Raw genomic sequence first — 6,437 nt, 5'->3', positions numbered from 1 at the left:
CAAAAATCAGGAATCAATCCATCATGCAGGGGATACCAGGAGAGCAAGGTGAGTGGATGCCAAGACAGGAGGATATACAAGAAAACACTGGGCTGGAAGAGAAAAAAAAAAACAACCCTGTCACCGAGTGACTTAAATAGTTAATTACATACAGATGCTTAAATGCCGTTAAACCTTATCTATAAAATGGACATCAAAGTGTCACCTCCTTAGAACATCTGTGAAGACCAAATGGATGAGGGATGACTACAGTGTGGCTATGAGCCACTCTCGTCACCTTTGAACTCTCTTTTGAGGAATGTGTACTGATGGCCCTAGGACCAACAGAGGACCTCACATGTGGTAGACAGTTCACATAGTTAATTAATTTCTGTTCTCTTCCACATCCTGCATGGCTCGGTCCTGTAAACCTGACTGGGGTGATGTGGGAATGAAGACATAACAGAAACACATACAGAAAAGCCGGGATTTGATGGGCTGTGCTTGCACTGATGTTGGGAACCTACTACAGAACCCAAAACTCAAAACTCGGCTGGGCATTAGAGGATAACAGGTCTCTGTGGCAGATCTCAGTAGGAGAGCAGTCTAAGGTTACAGTCACTCAGGAGGAGGAAGCTCTGGATGCTAGCTTTTGCATATACTGTTCAATCATTGGACCAAATTCCCCTGAGTCTGACCCAAAGAAAGGCATTGCTATTCCCATGGGTCTAAGACACTGGGGTCCTTGACATGACTGTGCCCATGTCAACAACACATGTTCATTCATCGCTTCATCTGCACCCCACACTTCCCCCACACTCTGGAACCCCCTGCTTCATTTCAATGATTACCACTTTTCTACCTCTCAAAACAACAAGGACTAAATAAAAATGATTCTGTCCTTTGATAAGCCCTCTCTCCTGCAGCCCTTAACAATGATTTTGCTAATAAATTAGAACAATCTGACAAAATGCTCCTGTTGTATTATTACCTTCAAAGATAGAAGACACAAAACTGTCTTTACAGTTTGAATCCAATTATTTGTGCTATAAATGGACATACTTCAAAACTAATATTAATAAACTAAATACTATTACTCCAAAACATTGATACTGATTATTGCTAAGCTATACGGTTATGATTAGTTTTACTGTTCTTGTCTTTTAGGAGTTTTAACATTAAGCAATATATTCATAATTAAAGAAAACACAAAAGGCAATTGTGAACAATGACTACTTGTTTTTCAAACTTTGCTTTATCGATGGTGCTGCCTTCTCAAGAAGATAAACGAATGTGGGGACAGAAAACCTATAGAGGACCCATGGGCATATGATTTATTTCAACTCCAAGATAGCACGGCTAACTCATAACGCCGTCATTCTCTCAGCTTACTGACAACATTATCACTCCATATAGACAAGTGGATCTGGAATTTCATGTTAGTAGCCAAGCTGCAGAAGACAGAAGAAGGAGGTGCCCACATTTATAACTCACGTGATGTCCTGTCTCAATTACCCGACAGCTACAATCTATAGGCGATGCACTTCCGCTTGTCCTTGAAGGAGTCATGCTTTGTAACCTCTAAGAGAGGTTCAGGCAGTTGTTTCTATCAGTATGCAATTGACAGAGTTAGCATATCAAGGCCCTGATGGAGTTATGTGAAATTTAAATATACAATGATGTATATTCATATATATATACATATAGATATCTTATCAAATATATATTTCAGAAGATATATATATATCATAAGATATATATCAGAAGATCTATGAATATATATCAGAAGATATGCATGTGTACATATGTATGCATGCAGGCATGTATGTATGTATGTATCCTGGCTGGAATAATAAGATCATGAACAAGGAGGGAAACCCCTGAAATGCTTTCTGTGCACAACATATCCTTTGATGTGCTCGCTACCCTTCTGAAAGACACAACTTCTACCCAAACACATGCATTCATTACCACGTTCTCAACTATGGAAAAAATGAACATAGCTCGCTTATATCTGCTTGTAGGTTTTTATGTACTTAAAGCTGGCAGTCATAGCAAGCAAACCTTCTAGGTTCCCTTCTATGTTGAAGAGGGCTTCTGTCTTCTTCTCTGGGAAAGTAACTGTATTGAAAGAGGTATACCAAAGGACCCTGTTTCAGTGACGGTAAACAAAGATATCCCCCTAAAATGAAAGGTTAAGCGTGGCAAACCTTACAGACATTCTGAACTGCACCAGAATCAACTGCAGTATAAAAACATAGCCATAAAGGAAGTCTCCTACAAAGTCAGGACTTTCAATTTAATTCAGATTCTTTGTGGGAAGCCAACTATTGGCAAAGTTAAGCAAGAGCTCTGGGCATAAGGAGAAATATTTGAGACACTGGATTTATCCTGTTCCTCAGAGATTGGGATCTGTGCACAGAAATATCATCCCTAGACCTGATTTTTTTTAAAAAAAAAAAAAAAACCTCTATCCCTGAAAGATATTTTTAAGCATTTCAATAGAAAATGTACATAATTTTAACCAACAGTTTTAGCCCATGTTTTGAACCATAATAGCTACAAACAACAATCTTTTAGGTAATATTCTTTGGTGTTTTTCTATACAGCTTAGGGAAGGGAACATTGGTTTATTGTACGGGCCTAGGATTTTTTCCTTAAAATTCTTTGTGTGTAGGACAAGCCTTTTGTTTCACATAATGTATGTTTGGTGAATTCCACTGAGCAACTTACCTTATCCCATAGTCCTCTCGTACTCAATTTAAAAAATCACATAGAATCTCAGCCCTGGTATGCCTTCCCTGGTGGTAAAAGATGAGAAGGTTTTCCTTGAAGAAATGCATATACACAGAGGGAGTGTATATACAAAAATAAACAATAAAAGCCAGCACAAACATACACAAATGTATACACACAGAGAGACACGTGTATACACACAAACACACACAGAAGTACACACAAGGAGACAGACGGACAGAGAGACACTTGACTCATGTGTTATTTTTATTTCAAATATTTTCCTAGGCTTCATTGACCCTCTCTAATACTTGAGCCATTATCTTAACTTGGACTCCAAAAGCAGAATTTATTTTAAGCTTATAAAATTTCAAAGTTTGGCCACATAGTGTACCTTAGACAGGTTTCAACCTTCAGAACAAACCTTTCTTTTAGATATTGGATCACTGGGTGTTTAGTGCCTTCCCACAGTGACATTTATGTTCACCAACATATTTTCTCATTGGCTGTAAATACATAGATTTTTATTGCTGATGTTTTACTTGCTTGTGGTAGAGGAGGGAAAAGGAACTCGGGCAACAAAACTTACCCATTCCTCTTCTATAGTCAGAGGAAGAAAAAGTCATAGAGAATGTCAAAACTCAGAGATCACCCAAAGTGCAAGACCTTTTGCAACTAGATTTCACAACATAAACCACTTTGAGAAGCTTCCAGAAGGGCAGGTACGATAGTAAATCGACGATGCCATCTGCCAAATGGCCTGCAGAGGCTGAGAACCGTCGGGCTCATTAATTATTGATGACAATCAGAGTCAATTTGACTTCATTATAGGCCAAGAAGAGGAAATCATTGAGGATCTTGGTCTTAATGGACCTAAGTGTGATGGGGAAACTGTGGGGCGGGCGAGTCCAGCTCCCCATCTCCTGTCTTCAATCTCTTTGAGAGCAACGTTGTGACCAGAACAAGATGAGGTGCCTGAATAATTTAGGCAAGCATCAATTGGTGGGAGGCCATGAATTTCAGACATATAAGATGTGTCTATATGGGTCATGGTTCACCAGACAGCTGTACTATCATCTCTCATAAGAGGAGGAAATGCTTAACCAAAAACTTGGTTTCTTCAAGAATCCTTAGGTCTGGTTTTCTTCTCTCCCTTCAAAGGCAGATGTATAACTTTGGAGGTGGGGAAGGAGGGAGCTGAAGGGAATTGCTGAGATTCTCTGTTTTTTTCTTTAGCTACCTGGCCCTTTACCCATTCCTTACATGGAGTCTCTATTTGCCAGTGACCCCCTTGTTACATGCAGCCTCCCCTATCAGTGACCCCCCTCCTTCCATGCAGCATCTACTCGCCAGTGACCCCCTCCTCCCAGGCAGCCTCTATCTGCCAGTGACCCACTCCGTACATATAGCCTCTGCTCATCAGTGCGAAGACTTTAGGAAAGAAATGGAGCTGAGCATCTTATCTGATTGGAACGGCAGGGGGTTTTCCATAGACAGGATGCAATTATTCAACTTGGACTGCAGCCAGAGCCAGCACTCCTGTGATTGCTCCAGCTTCCTTTGTGTTTCTCTAGTACCTTCCCTAGCCTGGCACACTACAGTTCCCTCCTTTGAGTAAGAAGAGGGCCTGCTCTCCTCGCAGCTTTTCTTTTAAACAACTCTCTCCAACTGAAGAGCACCGAGCCTATGACAGCCCAAATGTTGTACGATGCACATGGGCCATTACAAGAAAAATAGAATATATGAGCTACATCATCAAGATATCCAGTTGATGTTAAAAAAAAATGCAAAGCGAAGACGTAATTGAAGGCAATAAGAAGCAAAGCAAGGGAAAAAGCAGGGGGCCCTAGCTACAGTATTCATTTTGGAGGGGGAAGGGAAGTATTCACTCTATTCATGGCTATAAAGGGTACAAAATGAATCTTTTATTGTCTTATTTTACTTTTGAACATAGGCATATATGGAGGAACTGATTGCAAGAGGATCAGTATAGTTTAATCAGCTACACTCAGGCTGTGGAACCAATCTTTGCATGGTAAACTTGAGACTTCAAAAACATACCACAGGGCTAGAGAGATGACTCAGTCAATGAAATACTACTGAGTAGAAGAAGCTGAATTCACTTAAAAAGTCTGGTACAGGCATACACATCTGTAAACTCAGCACTTGGGAGGCAGAGACAAGAGGATGTTTAGAGCTTGCAGGCCAGCCATCCTAGCCAAAAAACAAACAAACATCGGATTCAGTTAAGGCCTTGTTTCAAAGAATAAGGTTGAGAATAAGAGACAAAGATACTGGTGCCAACCTCTGACTCTTGACCTCTAACTCCTACATAGATGTACATACAAGTGCTTGCATACCCCCCCCCCACAAGAATCTTCCTCCTCTCTGATCTCTGTTTGACATGGTTTGATCAATGCCACACGCCACGCTTCGCTCAAATGTGGACGTTTTGGGCTTCTAAGCACTGCGCATCCCTCTGAGCTTAGTGACACTTCACTCTTTCAGTCTGACATATTCTCATGATCTTTCCTCATTAGGAGCTCTAAGCAATTAAATCACAAAAATTCTCATCTGTTCGATTTTAAAGTATCTTGTGCAATCCACTTATATTTATACTTTGAAATCATTATTTCGAAATTTTAATGGACATGGAATTAATTGGACATTATTGTTAAATTTAATGAGAAGCAAACCAAACGGCAATAATGAGAACTCCTCATTAGAGCCCACTATGCGGCCAGTGTGGCCCTTCTCCAAATGACACCAGAAAGAGCTTGCTACCTTGCAGAGTGTTAAGAAGACTTCCGGTCTTCGCTCTAATAAAGCATTTCCATTTGGTACTACTCAAGGCATTTGCACATGGATGACTGCATTTGATTGTTCCAGAGACATCGAGACAGACAAGGCATGTGCTATACTATCCTGTCACGCATGACACATGATAAAGAAACCAAAGTTTCCCATGCTTATTTTGACTTCTCCAAGGACACTCTGCCAGTTAAGTGCTGCGGTCTGTGATGCTGATTACTGGGTCCAGTTCTTTCTCCACTACGAGTTCTCCCAACTCTCCTCAATGCTAGGAGCCAGAACTAAGAAATTACCAGGCATGGTGGTACACACCTATAATCCCAGTAGGTGGAAGTTGGGGCAGCCTAGGCTACATGGTAAGAATGCATCAACAAGAGCAACAAAAAGAGTAAGCTATAAAGATTGACCTTGCAGGTTAACTGTGGGCAGAATAAATGAAACCTCTGGTTCAATGATGAAGTGGTCTGGATAGTCACGGGTTATTCCTGACCAGAGAAATAACATTTCATCAGATATGTTCTTCAAGAAAGTTCTTGAACAGGCAATAAGTTAAGTCACAAAGAGAAACCTTGAATATAAAGAACCTAGGTTTCTAAGAATGGGCATTACACATAGCTGCCTTTGCTCTCTCTCTGAAATAAACATTATCATTATTACAATGCTGTAAAGAAACATATTGTTTTTCCCAGAGATGTGTTTCTACTCAACATTTTTGACAGATATCAGAAAAAAAGAAAAAAATTAATCAATATCTACAAAATGTGTAGAGCCACAGGAGACTGGTAGAGAATTATCTTTAGGTAGTAAATGGAACATGCATTGTGACCTGCTTGAGTTGATATAGCCCATGTAACAGAAACTAGTAAGTGGGTGAATAAGGACTTGATACTGTGTCTGTTCTGTAAATTCCA

The sequence above is a fragment of the Microtus pennsylvanicus genome, chromosome 3 (assembly GCF_037038515.1).
Source record: "Microtus pennsylvanicus isolate mMicPen1 chromosome 3, mMicPen1.hap1, whole genome shotgun sequence".
Lineage (NCBI taxonomy): Eukaryota > Metazoa > Chordata > Mammalia > Rodentia > Cricetidae > Microtus > Microtus pennsylvanicus.
Note: the sequence above shows the minus strand (reverse complement) of the source record.